General features: G+C 49.3%; 1 protein-coding gene and 1 long non-coding RNA gene across 2 annotated transcripts in view; one reads left to right on the top strand and one right to left on the bottom strand.

Moving 5' to 3' along the window:
• The window catches only part of LOC143974257 (uncharacterized), a 30,948-nt gene extending 26,131 nt beyond the window's left edge, over nt 1-4,817 (bottom strand). The window contains exon 1 of the long non-coding RNA XR_013272190.1: nt 4,702-4,817. This is a non-coding gene — a long non-coding RNA (uncharacterized LOC143974257). The remainder of the gene's footprint in view (nt 1-4,701) is intronic.
• YJEFN3 (YjeF N-terminal domain containing 3) overlaps nt 1-14,519 on the top strand; it is a 358,972-nt gene that overhangs the window by 245,587 nt on the left and 98,866 nt on the right. The gene's annotated exons all lie outside the window — the stretch shown is intronic.

Here is a 14,519-nt window from a genome sequence, read left to right as displayed (position 1 = left end):
CAGATACATAACGAAATATCTGACTCATCTGATCTACTTTGGATATGTCCTGGGTTGTGTCCATTATTATACAATAAAATGGTGTATTTTTTATTTCAGAAACTATTTCACTTTGGACTTTTTTGGACAGAATTTCTATTAGCTCATTTTGTATTTTGGGGCTCAAATATTTAAATGTGCCTTGGGGTAACTGGAGAAGTTCCTTTAAAATTGGGTCATATTCTGCAAGTAGCTCTATGATGGAGAGAAAGTTTCCATTGTTAACCTCTCCCAGGCGCTCCCTGTGACCACGAAAGGCTAGATTAGCCATTGCCATTGTTAATGTAACATTAACAATTCTTTGTAGGACCTGCCTCCAAAAGTTTTTTTCTCGTCTAATTTGTTTTTCATTTTCCTCATCAATTGTTTTATTACGCCTCCACTGATCATAGAGTACACATGCTTCCATGTGTGTTTGTGAAGACTCATGGATCTGAATTTTAGCAGACAGCCTCTGCCACTTCTGGATCCCTTTGGCCCATGCAGGTTCAAATCCTACTTTTTTACGGTCTGCAAACAACCAGCATGGTTCACAGTACGCTGCATTAAGCTTTGGAGAGTAACAAAGCCACATTAAAGGTAGTTTAAGCCCTGTCTTGGTGACTCGCTCATAATAGCTTACAGAAAAGCATCTTTTCTTAGTATCATTATCTCGGGGGAAAGGTCCTGGAGGTCTGCATGGGCCATGAGCTAATATAAACCTTTTAACACTTGGATCTGTTATTGTAACTGGGTAATGTCCCCTGTCAGTCACATATTGCTCACCAGCAATACTACTATCAATAGCACCACCTGAAGATGCTCTACTGCTCACCAAATCTAAATCTTCATCTTCATCTGTATTTGTGGTGGTGCCAAGAGGTTGGTCTTGTATTGTGCTACAGCCTTCAAGTGGATTACTGCTGTCATCTTCTAGTGGAAATTCAATAGCGCAAGTTTCTTCACCAACTGTCGGCTGACTGATCCGTGAGATATTTACACTTTCCTGAATACTTTTTTCAGTTTCCTCACTGCTATCTCTATAACTTTCAACCACAGTTTTAGGGGTGGAAAAGAAAGTACTTATTTTAGGCATTTTTTGAATTTTCATCTGCTCTTCCTTAGCCTTTTTACGTTTCTGAGCACCACTTCTAGACTGCGTGGATGACATTATGATGCAAAAGTGTTTATTTTTTATTTTCTGTAAATAAAAGTATATTAGAGTCATGGTATGCAAGCTCTTCAGAAAAGGCACTCCATATATAATACCTAGGATTACATGCGAGATGAACAGATACACATTTTATAGAGTCTAGCATTGTTCAATATTCACAATGAACAGGGCAACTAGGGTATTATTAACCAAAATTATGCAAAATATATAGTGCAGCTATATTTCTGGGGCAGCACACACATTTTGAAAAATTCATTGTATTGATCCATTAACTCACACTTTCATAGAAGTGACCCAAGATTAGACAGGGTCATTATAAGTAAAAACTAGCTGTTTTCGATGAAGCTTTATAGTAAATGGACTCCCACCATGGTGCGGCCTAGTAATTGACTGCTGGGAACTACCTGGCTAAGGTTACCCAAAGTGAAGGATTAGAAGAATAAGAAGTGTAGGTGGGGCATGGCCATATTCTGGGATTCTATTCCCTATTCAGTCCTATGCCCAAGTTAAAGGGGTTGTAAGCCCTTGTTGTTGTATTTTTTAAAATGATAAAGCTATCATACTTACCTCCACTGTGCAGCTCCTTTTGCACAGATTGGCCCTTATCGTCCTCTTCTGGGGTCCCTCGGTGACTCTTGTGGCTCCTCTCTGCATCAGATAACCCCCTAGGAGGAGCACTCTCTCAGGGGGGGGTTACTTTTGTGGGCACGCTCCAGAGTCCAGCATTTGCATCCATATACCTGAATGCCAGACTCAGCACGCAAGGATTTGATTGACAGCAGGGAGCCAATGGCTGCACTGCTATCAATCTATCCAATTGCCAGGACCCCGTGGAGAGAGGGAGAGCGTGTCTCCACCGAGGGAAATACATGGCTCAGGTAAATAAAATGGGGGGATAGGGGCCGGTCACTGCCAGTTGTTTTTTTCAACTTAAAGCATAGGATGCATTAATGTGAAAAACACGAGGGTTTACAACCCCTTTAAGTGCTCTATCTTTTTATCTGCAAATTGCCTGAATTTGTGCGATAGTGAATAAGCTCTCTAGTTAGTTCTTTTTATGCAAAGTAAAACCTAAGCTGTGATCATTAAAAACACACAAACACCAAAGAAAAATAATTCTGCACGTCAATATTCAGTGACAAGTTGTTTTTCCTATAATACAATGCTAGATAACCATTGTCACTATTTTGGATTACTTTTTCCCATAAAGCATGGCTGGCTGAGCATCAGGGGGAATACTGACAGTCCACAACTGCCATCATTTAGCCATTAGTTAAAGTGGAGTTACGCCTTTTAACTTATTTGTTCAGGGCGCTCTGAAGGTCCAGGATTACCTTGCCGGATCTTCAGAGCTTTGTGCCAGAACTCAGGTCTCCTGCACACATGCACGGGAGTGACGTCATCGTGACACCGGCCAATCAAATAGCCAGAGCACACAAATGCGGAAAAAAGACTTGGGGAACATGTCAGCCCTTTCAGTGGTGACATTTTTTTTAACACTTTTTGCTATGATTTTGTACAGAACTGTAATACAAGGTAATTGCAACAAGGTACAAATTAGATAATATACATATATATATATACACACACACACACACACTATATACATCCTGTGGTACCTAGGTCAAATGTTGATACAAGTGTGGAAAAAAATTGAGGAGGGAGAATGTTCCTTCCAGGACTACATGTAAATAAAGAAGAGTTGGGACTTTAATAGGGCTGCAACGAACGATTAATTTCATAATCGATTAGTTGGCCAATTATTGTTTTGATTAATCGGTTAATAACCTTTAAAAAGTGTGGTGTGTAAAGTTTAAAAAAAAGGCAATTTATTCTTAAATATCCCTATGCTGTAGTAAATATAAATAACCAACTATATGGCTAGGGAATTTCTAATCCACTCTGAGAATAACAGACAGAAGAGAGATACTGTATATACTGTTAGAGGAGATATACTGTATATAATATTAGAGGAGATATACTGTATATAATATTAGAGGAGATATACTGTATATAATATTAGAGGAGATATACTGTATATAATATTAGAGGAGATATACTGTATAAACTATATAGAGGATATATACTGTATATACTATTAAAGGGTGAATCTGGTAAATATCATCAGACAGAGATCATTTGTTATTTTATTTAAAAAACAAACAAAGTCTCCCTTTGGGCAGATTAAAAAACACAAATTGTTGCAAAAACATATTACATGCTTCTGCAGCTTATCCATTGAAGTATATTAAACCAAAAAAGCATTGTTTTGCGTTAAAAAAAGGCCCTGACCCTTTCCAAATACACAGCGACTGAAAAAAAGAATAGGATGTGAACATGTCCCATAGGAAACCATGTATATGAACTGAAGTTAGTTTCTGCAAAAAGCACCAAAAACGCATAGCTATGAACCAGGTCCAAGACATTTAGTAACATAATGGGGTTAGAAAAACTAAAATGAGCCCTTTATAGTAAAAAAGAGCAAATAATCACTACTGTAAGGGATTCATTTTTTTTACTGTAGAACTGTGAAAGTAATATTTACAGTAGCAATTATTTGCTCTTTTGTACTATAAAGGGCTAATTTTAGTTTTTTTTTTTTAACTCCATTATGTTACTGGCCGTTTAATCGCTTATGAAAATAGTAATCGATTCATTTCATAATCGATTAGTTGTTTCAGCCCTAGACTTTAAATGAGGCTAATGACATTGTGGAGGTAAATTAATAGAAGTACATATTTATTGAACATAGAACAATGTAAAAATGCGTAACAGTAATAAAAAAAAACATATAAAAAAAATCATTTCATCTGTATATATATCTCATATCAAAAATGAAGAGTTTACGAAAGTTACGAAAATTCTTGTTTGACAGAATAAGACTTCAGAAGTGATGTCATGTGTTGTAATGTATTTGTATTGCATTTTTTAACGACAACTCTACCGATTTAACGAAAATCGGCCGATCTGGTATTGTACAACAAAAAATTTTCATGCATGTACAACTGGATAATATCAAATGAACTGTCATGATCAGCTCTCAAAAGTCCTGTACTAATGATCCTATTAGCATACGATCGGTTGGAAAGCGGTATTTTTCTTACGATTTTCTAATCGTGTTCACGGGGCTTTAGTCTTAGGCAGGCCATAGACTGTTTTAATCCTGGCCGAGGACTAGAAGAGATTCGAATTGCCAGCCTGAATGTGCCAAGTTGATCGATCAATCGACTCGTGTACAACCATCCTGCCGAATTCTCTTCTAACTATCGCTACTGGCTGCTATAGCCTTAAGCAATAATCACTGTCTTCTCCTGCCTGCATGCCCAACCCCCCCAGCCGAGAGAAGACAAATGCTTGGCACGATGGATTCCCCTGTCAGCACTGTGCTGAGGGAGGAATTGTGCAAATTTCTTTCCTGCAAAGAAATTTGCACCGTGTATAAACTGCCTCAGAAATTGGAGTCTATGACATTGACATATGAATCTGGTACAGATATTGGCTCATCATACCTGCAAAGCTGCCTGTTGCAAGTCTTCAAGCGGCTTGTGAAGGTCCACCTTAACTTCTCACGTTGTTTGGAAGACCACCAGAAAGGCAAAGTTCTAGCTGACCTAACAGGAATTCTAGACAGAGAATTGCAGTTGGTTACTTGAATATATGTAAACGATCACCTTGTAAAACAACTCATTCAGTTTAAAATTGAAATTAAATGCAAAACATTTTGCATATACAGGGCTCAAAATTTCTAGGCCAAAGCTACTAGCCAGGCCTCAAGGGTTACTCGCCATCTGTTGCCCCACCCAACCCCTACCATGTCCAGCCCCTAATTCCGCCCCCAAACACGCCCTCATAATATATCTCATGAAATTACAATGTTTTATGCAGGCAATGCCACCAACACCCCCCTCCAGTAACACTGCCCTCCAGTACCACCACTGCATTGGGGACACAGGCTGAACTGAGGACACAGCTTGAATTGGTGACACAGGCTGCACCAATTCAAGCTGTGTCCCCAATGCAGCTTGTTTCCCCAGTGCAGCCGGTGTCACCAATTCAAGCTGTGTCCTCAGTGCGGCCTGTGTCCCCAGTGAGGCCTGTGTCCCCAGTGAGGCCAGTGTCCCCAGTGCGGCCAGTGTCCCCAGTGCGGCCAGTGTCCCCAGTGCGGCCAGTGTCCCCAGTGCGGCCATTGTCCCCAGTGCGGCCAGTGTCCCCAGTGCTAGCTGTGACCCCAGTGCAAGCTGTGACCCCAGTGAGGCCTGTGTCCCCAGTGCAGCCAGTCTCACCACTGCAAGCTGTGTCCCCAGTGCGGCCAGTGTCCCCAGTGCGGCCAGTGTCCCCAGTGCGGCCAGTGTCCCCAGTACGGCCAGTGTCCCCAGTGCGGCCAGTGTCCCCAGTGCTAGCTGTGACCCCAGTGCAAGCTGTGACCCCAGTGAGGCCTGTGTCCCCAGTGCAGCCGGTCTCACCACTGCAAGCTGTGTCCCCAGTGCGGCCAGTGTCCCCAGTGCGGCCAGTGTCCCCAGTGCGGCCAGGGTCCCCAGTGCGGCCTGTGACCCCAGTGCAAGCTGTGACCCCAGTGCAAGCTGTGACCCCAGTGCAAGCTGTGACCCCAGTGCAAGCTGTGACCCCAGTGAGGCCTGTGTCCCCAGTGCAGCCGGTCTCACCACTGCAAGCTGTGTCCCCAGTGCGGCCGGTGTCCCCAGTGAGGCCGGTGTCACCAATTCAAGCTGTGTCCCCAATGCAGCCTGTTTCCCCAGTGCAGCCTGTGTCACCAATTCAAGCTGTGTCCCCAGTTCAGCCTGTGTCCCCAATGCAGTGGTGGTACTGGAGGGGGGTGGTGGCACAGTCTGGAGGGGGGTGGGGTGGAACAGTCTGGAGGGGTATGGGGTGGAACAGTCTGGGGGGGGTGGGGTGGAACAGGGGGATAGGACCTCGTGGGATAAAGACCACCAGGAACGTGAGGATACACATGTTAAACGCTGTTACCTTACAGCTGTAAGGTAAGGGGACATCCATACCCTGAGTACACAGGACCACGTGGGATATAGTCACCATCACTAATACCATCACTGTTTGCAACGTTACTTTACAGTGCACACAAAAATCTGATACCAGCACTTTATGCGTTTTTTGTTGCATGCGATTTTGAATATAATCACCACCAGTTATCGCACATCTTGAATGGACACAAACTTGATATATGTGATTGTGCAATCTTTTTATTGGTTAATATAGCTTTTTAAATCACTGTGCACATTTACTGCGAATATTTTTATAGAGATCTCATTTTTTTTTTTTTTTGACACGTTTTCAATTGCTTGTTTTTTGTTTATGTCACATGATTTTATGTGTTCACCGTATTTACACAATTTAGCATATGGTATAAAGATATTTATACGCATTTATTTACAATAATTTTTGGCACTGCCACTTTATGCGATTTCCTAGCCACTATCATACTCGGTTCACATAATTCCTGTTTTTTAGCGACTTTTTTATGTACATTGGTTTTTATTTATGGTGTAGTTGATATTTCTACAGATTTATCCACCTTCTAGCACTGGCACTTTTCATGCGATTTTGTGTTAATCGCATTAAGAACCACTATTTATTTTGTTTATTATTGGATGTACTATGTTATTCACATTGTGACGTAGAAGACACCCACTCATACTCGTTCACACCTGAGCATCATTTTTTTTTAATATTATTTTGCCAATTTTAGCCTCTTATATATCCCCTTTTAGTCTGGGCGATAACACATCTAACTTTAATTATTGTGATGTGGACAGAATTTACTGATTTCTCAGGATAATATCACCCAACCCAGTACTGCGCAACACTACTTCTTATATACAGTCTGGAGGGGGGGTGGTGGTAGCGGCACTGGAGGGGGGTGGTGGTGGCACTAGAGGGGGGGTGGTGGTGGCACTAGAGGGGGGGTGGTGGCATTAGGGGGGGTGGTGGTGGCACTGGAGGGGTGATGGCACAGTCCGGGGGGTGGTGGCACAGTCTGGAGGGGTGGTGGTGGCAGTCTGGAGGGGGGTGGTGGGCTGGTGGTACTGGAGGGAGGGTGGTGGCATTGGAGGGGGATGGTGGCATTGGAGGGATGGGTGGCACTGGAGGGCGGGTGGTGGCAGTCTGGAGGGGTGGTGGTGGTGGCACAGGCTGGAGGGGTGGTGGTGATGGCACAGTCTGGAGGGGGGGTGGCACAGTCTGGAGGGGGGTGGCACAGTCTGGAGGGGGGGTGGGACAGTCTGGAGGGGGGGTGGCACTGGAGGGGGGGTGGAGGGCTGGTGGCACTGGAGGGCGGGTGGGGGCACTGGAGGGGTGGTGGCACAGTCTGGAGGGGTGGTGGTGGCACTGGAGGGGGGGTGGTGGGCTAGTGGCACTCAAGGGGTGGTGGTGGCACTAGAGGGGGCTGGTGGCACAGTCTGGAGGGGTGGTGAAGGCAATAGAGGGGGAGTGGTGGTGGCACTGGCACAGTCCGGGGGGGTGGTGGCACAGTCTGGAGGGGTGGTGAGGCACTAGAGGGGGGGTGGTGGTGGCACTGGAGGGGTGATGGCACAGTCCGGGGGGTGGTGGCACAGTCTGGAGGGGTGGTGGTGGGCTGGTGGTACTGGAGGGAGGTGGGGGTAGCGGCACTGGAGGGGGATGGTGGTGGCACTGGAGGGGGATGGTGGTGGGGGCACTGGAGGGGGGGGGGTGGTGGGCTGGTGGCACTATGGTGGCACTGGAGGGGTGGTGGTGGCATTGGAGGGAGGGGTTGCACTGGAGGGGCGGTGGAGGCAGTCTGGAGGGGAAGTGGTGGAACAGTCCGGAGGGGGGTGGTGGAACAGTCTGGAGGGGTGGTGATGGCACTGGAGGGCGGATGGCACAGTCTGGAGGGGTGGTGGTGGCACTGGAGAGGGGGTGGTGGGCTGGTGGCACTGGAGAGGGGGTGGTGGCACAGTCTGGAGGGGGATGGGGTGGAACAGTCTGGAGGGGTATGGGGTGAAACAGTCTGGGGGGGGATGGGGTGGAACAGTCTGGGGGGGGGGGATGGGGTGGAACAGTCTGGGGGGGGATGGGGTGGAACAGTCTGGAGGGGGATGGGGTGGAACAGTCTGGAGGGGGATGGGGTGGAACAGTCTGGGGGGGGGGGTGGGGTGGAACAGTCTGGGGGGGATGGGGTGGAACAGTCTGGAGGGGGATGGGGTGGAACAGTCTGGGGGGGGTGGGGTGGAACAGTCTGGAGGGGGATGGGGTGGAACAGTCTGGAGGGGGGGTGGTGGTGGCACTGGAGGGGGGGTGGTGGGCTGCTGGCACTGGAGGGCAGGGGGTGGCACAGTCTGGAGGGGTGGTGGTGGCACTGGAGGGGCGATGGTGGGCTGGTGGCACTGGAGGGCAGGTGGTGGCACTGGGGGGGGGTGGTGGGCTAGTAGCACTTGAGGGGTGGTGGTGGCACAGTCTGGAGGGGGGGTGGTGGTACTGGAGGGAGGTGGGGGTAGCGGCACTGGAGGGGGATGGTGGTGGCACTGGAGGGGGATGGTGGTGGGGGCACTGGAGGGGGGGGTGGTGGGCTGGTGGCACTATGGTGGCACTGGAGGGGTGGTGGTGGCATTGGAGGGAGGGGTTGCACTGGAGGGGCGGTGGAGGCAGTCTGGAGGGGAAGTGGTGGAACAGTTCGGAGGGGGGTGGTGGAACAGTCTGGAGGGGTGGTGGTGGCACTGGAGGGGGGGGTGGGGTGGTGGCACTGGAGAGGGGGTGGTGGGCTGGTGGCACTGGAGAGGGGGTGGTGGCACAGTCTGGAGGGGGATGGGGTGGAACAGTCTGGAGGGGTATGGGGTGGAACAGTCTGGAGGGGGTGGGGTGGAACAGTCTGGGGGGGGGTGGGGTGGAACAGTCTGGGGGGGGGATGGGGTGGAACAGTCTGGAGGGGGATGGGGTGGAACAGTCTGGGGGGGGTGGGGTGGAACAGTCTGGGGGGGGGATGGGGTGGAACAGTCTGGGGGGGGGATGGGGTGGAACAGTCTGGAGGGGGATGGGGTGGAACAGTCTGGGGGGGGGTGGGGTGGAACAGTCTGGAGGGGGATGGGGTGGAACAGTCTGGGGGGGGGGTGGGGTGGAACAGTCTGGAGGGGGGGTGGTGGTGGCACTGGAGGGGGGGTGGTGGGCTGCTGGCACTGGAGGGCAGGGGGTGGCACAGTCTGGAGGGGTGGTGGTGGCACTGGAGGGGCGATGGTGGGCTGGTGGCACTGGAGGGCAGGTGGTGGCACTGGAGGGGGGTGGTGGGCTAGTAGCACTTGAGGGGTGGTGGTGGCACAGTCTGGAGGGGGGGTGGTGGTACTGGAGGGAGGTGGGGGTAGCGGCACTGGAGGGGGATGGTGGTGGCACTGGAGGGGGATGGTGGTGGGGGCACTGGAGGGGGGGGGTGGTGGGCTGGTGGCACTATGGTGGCACTGGAGGGGTGGTGGTGGCATTGGAGGGAGGGGTTGCACTGGAGGGGCGGTGGAGGCAGTCTGGAGGGGAAGTGGTGGAACAGTTCGGAGGGGGGTGGTGGAACAGTCTGGAGGGGTGGTGGTGGCACTGGAGGGGGTGGTGGGGTGGTGGCACTGGAGAGGGGGTGGTGGGCTGGTGGCACTGGAGAGGGGGTGGTGGCACAGTCTGGAGGGGGATGGGGTGGAACAGTCTGGAGGGGTATGGGGTGGAACAGTCTGGGGGGGGTGGGGTGGAACAGTCTGGGGGGGGGATGGGGTGGAACAGTCTGGGGGGGGATGGGGTGGAACAGTCTGGGGGGGGGATGGGGTGGAACAGTCTGGAGGGGGATGGGGTGGAACAGTCTGGGGGGGGGTGGGGTGGAACAGTCTGGGGGGGGGATGGGGTGGAACAGTCTGGGGGGGGGGATGGGGTGGAACAGTCTGGAGGGGGATGGGGTGGAACAGTCCGGGGGGGTGGGGTGGAACAGTCTGGAGGGGGATGGGGTGGAACAGTCTGGGGGGGGGGGTGGGGTGGAACAGTCTGGAGGGGGATGGGGTGGAACAGTCTGGAGGGGGGGGGTGGTGGCACTGGAGGGGGGGTGGTGGGCTGCTGGCACTGGAGGGCAGGGGGTGGCACAGTCTGGAGGGGTGGTGGTGGCACTGGAGGGGCGATGGTGGGCTGGTGGCACTGGAGGGCAGGTGGTGGCACTGGAGGGGGGTGGCGGGCTGGCACAATCTGGAGGGGGGATGGCGACTTACCGTCAATCAATCGATGATGATCGATTCCCCCTCCTCAGAATCCAGCAGACTGCAGAGAGAGAGACTCAAAGTTCCTCGACGAAACGTGCCTCCGCTCCTCCAGGAAAGCCTTGCTTCAGACTCAGAGAGCTCCTCCCCTGCCTTCACTGAATTGGCTGGTTTTTTTTTTGTGTCCGCCCCGCCTCCCTTACAGTCGCTCTGGATAGGCGGGGGCGGAGCCAAGCAAGCACTTCTCTCGCTGGTGAAGGAAGCCCCCCCCCCGGCCCCCCCTCACCACGGCATGACAAGCGAGTCAGCGAAAATGAATAACAGCACACGCACACCCCCGGCCGGACAGTCAGGTGGGCCCCTCGGGCGGCGGGCGGAGGGCGGCGGGCGGGCTGCCAGTGGGCCCCCTGAAGTGGCAGAGAATTACAGGGCCCAGTCGCACTTGCGACTGTTGCGACCCTGATAATTCCGCCACTGAGAAAGAGAAAGCCAGTGGTCCATGTCGTCACACCATACCCGGTACACCTCTAATCCTCCAGCAGCTGCCATCTCGCAGCAGGGCTTATTATTGCGCTCCAACTAGAGTATCTTTGAGGGGTTGCAGTGTTGTGACACCAGCACCAGTGCCTAAGGCCCAATTTTTCAGCCCCTGTTTAACAGGGGCATGTAATTAAAAAATGTTGATGCAATACTTTGCAGCAGGGCTCATTCCAGCGCTCCAACTAGAGTTTCTGTGTGGTGTTGCAGTGTTGTGGCACCAGTGCCTAAGGCCCAATTTTTTTGCCCCTGTTCAACAGGGACATGTAATCACAATTCTTGATCTAATATTTCACAATAGGGCCCATTCCTGCGCTCACCAAGAATAACTGTGAGGGCTTACAGTGTTGTGGCAACACCACCAACACCTCACCATCACCAAAGGCCCAATTTGTCTGCCCCTGTTCAACAGGTGCATGTAATTACAATTCTTGATATAATATTTCACAGCAGGGCCCGTTTCAGCACCCACCAAGAGTAACTGTGAGGACTTACAGTGTTGTGGCAACAGCACCCCCACCACCAAAGGCCCAATTTTTCTACCACTGTTCAACAATGGCATGTAATTACAATTCTTGATATAATAGTTCACAGCAGGGCATTCCAGCGCCCACCAAGATAACTGTGAGGGCTTACAGTGTTGTGGCAACACCAACACCTTAGGCCCAAATTTCTGCAGAGCATATAGGGCAGGCCCAAAATCCGTCAGAAAAAATCAGACGGATTTTGTGGTCGGAATGTCCTACCGTGTGTACAAGGGCTCAGAGTTGATATGGGAAAAACGTGTCTCCTCTCCACTGATGCTTTATCACCAATCCTTGCTTCACTAAAAACCCCAAATTTTCAAAAAACATTTGTCATTGGGACAGAAAGTGAGGTGAAATCTTCTGAAGAGGTGCACAAACAGTAAAAAAATGTTACAGGGGTGATAATCCTTCCCTATGTTTTCCAAAAAGCTTAAAAATAGATTTTTTGACTGGAGCTACACTTTAAAAATGTACTAGTTCAAAAATTACAAACAGATTCTACTTAACAACAAACCTACAGTCGCTGTCTTGTTTGCACTGCCTGTAAACTGCTGTTCAGAGTATATAGAGCCTGGGGGCCCCACGCCTTTCCTTTTTTTAATTTGGGTGCAGGGTTCCCCTTAATATCCATATGCAGAGCTGGTATTTTTAATACCAATGCTAGTATTTTTGTAAATTTAAGTTTGTCTGAAGCTGCAGTTTGGTTCAGACTAATAATGCTAAAGTTCTGGCTTCTGTACCAGTTTGGCTGGGTTGTGCTAATTTCCACTTGACCGTGGGTGCCGGTAAGTGTTGGAAATGCAACAAGCTAAATGTATTGGGTACCCCTTTTACTCAGAAACAGCCCGGTGGGAGTGGTCTACCCGTTGTGAATTCTGGGTAAGGGTACTTAAGGTACCAACAGCATTTTCTGGGGTTCATTTTTCCCGACCTCATAGCCCTCCTGGCCTGAGGTGTGTGCTGCCTTATTCAATGTCTCGGGGCCGGCTGGCCTAAGGCTCCGCAACTGAAAGGCAGGCCCAGAGGCTCTGGGGCCTATTGATCCAGAGATGATCCTGTGCTGTCTTGCCTGCGGGGAGAAGCCAAGCAACTGGAGGATCCAGGGGAGGACTTTTCTGAGGAGGACCGAGCAATAAGGCCGCTGCCTCATGGAGAAGCCTGGAGACTCAGTTGGAGGATGCATCCTGGGTTGTCTACCACACAGTATCGCCGGGTTGGCTGAAAGTATCAGGTACTGTGGGGAAACTCTTTAATTTTGCAACCAGAAGCTTATTGTGCCTTTCTGTGGCAGAGGATTGCATAACAAGATCGCTAAACTTATCAAGTCTGTGGCAGAGACTTTGTTGGAGCATCTCACCGGCTGCTAGGTCAGTGAGAGAGGCCTATCCGGTGATTGCTAGATCCAGCTTGTGGGAGTTATTTGTCCTCTGGATCAAGGAAATACCTTTACCTTTGGCTCATCCCTACTAAAGAACACCTTGTTTGTAACTTACATAGAGCAATGTTTCTCAACTCCAGTCCTCAAGTACCCAAAACAGGTCATGTTTTCAGGATTTCCCTCAGAAGAAACGGCTGTGGTAACTACTAAGGCAGTGAAACTGATCAAATCCCCTGTGAATAATAATGGAAAGTCTGAAAACATGACCTGTTGGGGGTACTTGAGGACTGGAGTTGAGAAAAATTGACATAGACGTAGGAAGAATCAAAAACTATTAGATCCTTATTAGAAGAAAAGGTTAACAAAAAGTAAAGCTTATCTATGTCTGTATTCTAGCATTGATGATTTGATTATTGCTCACATATTGCTCCACAAGTGGATCAGGAAGTTGCAATGCTAGAATACAGACATAGATCTACCTAAGTATTCAAATACAGCTTGATGAAAATGAAAGCTTCCTGCTAAATCAAAGTTCTAAAATGTGTTTGATACTTAAAGTGGTTCTAAAACCAGGGCATGTCTTACTTTAATGCATTCCCTGCATTAAAGAGGAGTTTCCATAAAAAAATAAAAATAAAAGTCAGCAGCTAAAAATACTGCATCTGCTGACTTTTAATAATCGGCCACTTACCTGTTCCAGGGTCCAGCGAAGCCCCACTCATCCCCCCCTCTGCTCGGCGGCGCTGGCATTACAACTGTGGGCACCCGGCTGTGGCTTCACAGCCGGGGCACCCACTGCACATGCAAGAGCGTAGTCGTGCGCTGTGATTGGCCGCACAGTCATCTGGGACCTGTCACATGTCCCAGATGACTGACAGGAGGGAGTGGACAGAGCTGAGCTCTTCCTGTGCCGAGAGGAAGTGATGTCACCAGCCCAGGCACTGAATGAGGCAGACTACGAGGGACCCCCTAGCAACAGGCATTTAGAGGTGAGTTAAAAAAAAAATTCCAAATGTTTTTTTTTTTAGGAATATTAATGATTTTTTTCTGTGGAACACCACTTTAAGGTAAAAAATGTTCCAGTGGTAGTATTGCCTCCCTTACCTCCCTATATACTTTTCTGAGTTATATCTTGATCCAGTGCTGAGCCCGTTTTCAGTGGAGCTGGTCTTTGTTCCATAACTTACAGGACACAGAGGTAGCAGCAGGAACCATTGGTTTCTGCTGCTGTCAATTAAATCTTGTGAGGAGGGAGCAGGGAGGCAGACCTGAGCTGTGTTTTGTGTATCTATAGAGACAGCCTGGCACAGGCATGATCTTGCAGGTGTACTTCCAAAGTAAGTGGCTTGCTATGCTATGGGGGCACACAGAGAAGAGGAACAACTGAGAGCACTAGTGGGGGACCCCAGAAGAGGAAAATCGGGGCTGCTCCATTGCACAGAGAAGGTAAGTATAACATGTTTATTATTTTAATCCTTTACAACAAGCAAAAGTGTAAGCATGCTAGAAATAGGTTAGCTAAAGTTGGAAGGTGAAGAAGATCATCTACCTAAAAATGAACAGTACAGACAGGCAGCAGGGGCATTTTTATATATTTTATACATTGCAGAAAATACATGACCAGTGTTGTTCAGAGGTATCCAACTTGCCTCTTACTGCTATACCACTTGTACTGCAACATC

The sequence above is a fragment of the Lithobates pipiens genome, unplaced genomic scaffold (genome assembly GCF_037356315.1).
Source record: "Lithobates pipiens isolate NorthernLeopardFrog02 unplaced genomic scaffold, aLitPip1_a1.2 Scaffold_13, whole genome shotgun sequence".
Taxonomy (NCBI): domain Eukaryota; kingdom Metazoa; phylum Chordata; class Amphibia; order Anura; family Ranidae; genus Lithobates; species Lithobates pipiens.
Note: the sequence above shows the minus strand (reverse complement) of the source record. Positions and strands in the feature narration are given on the sequence as shown.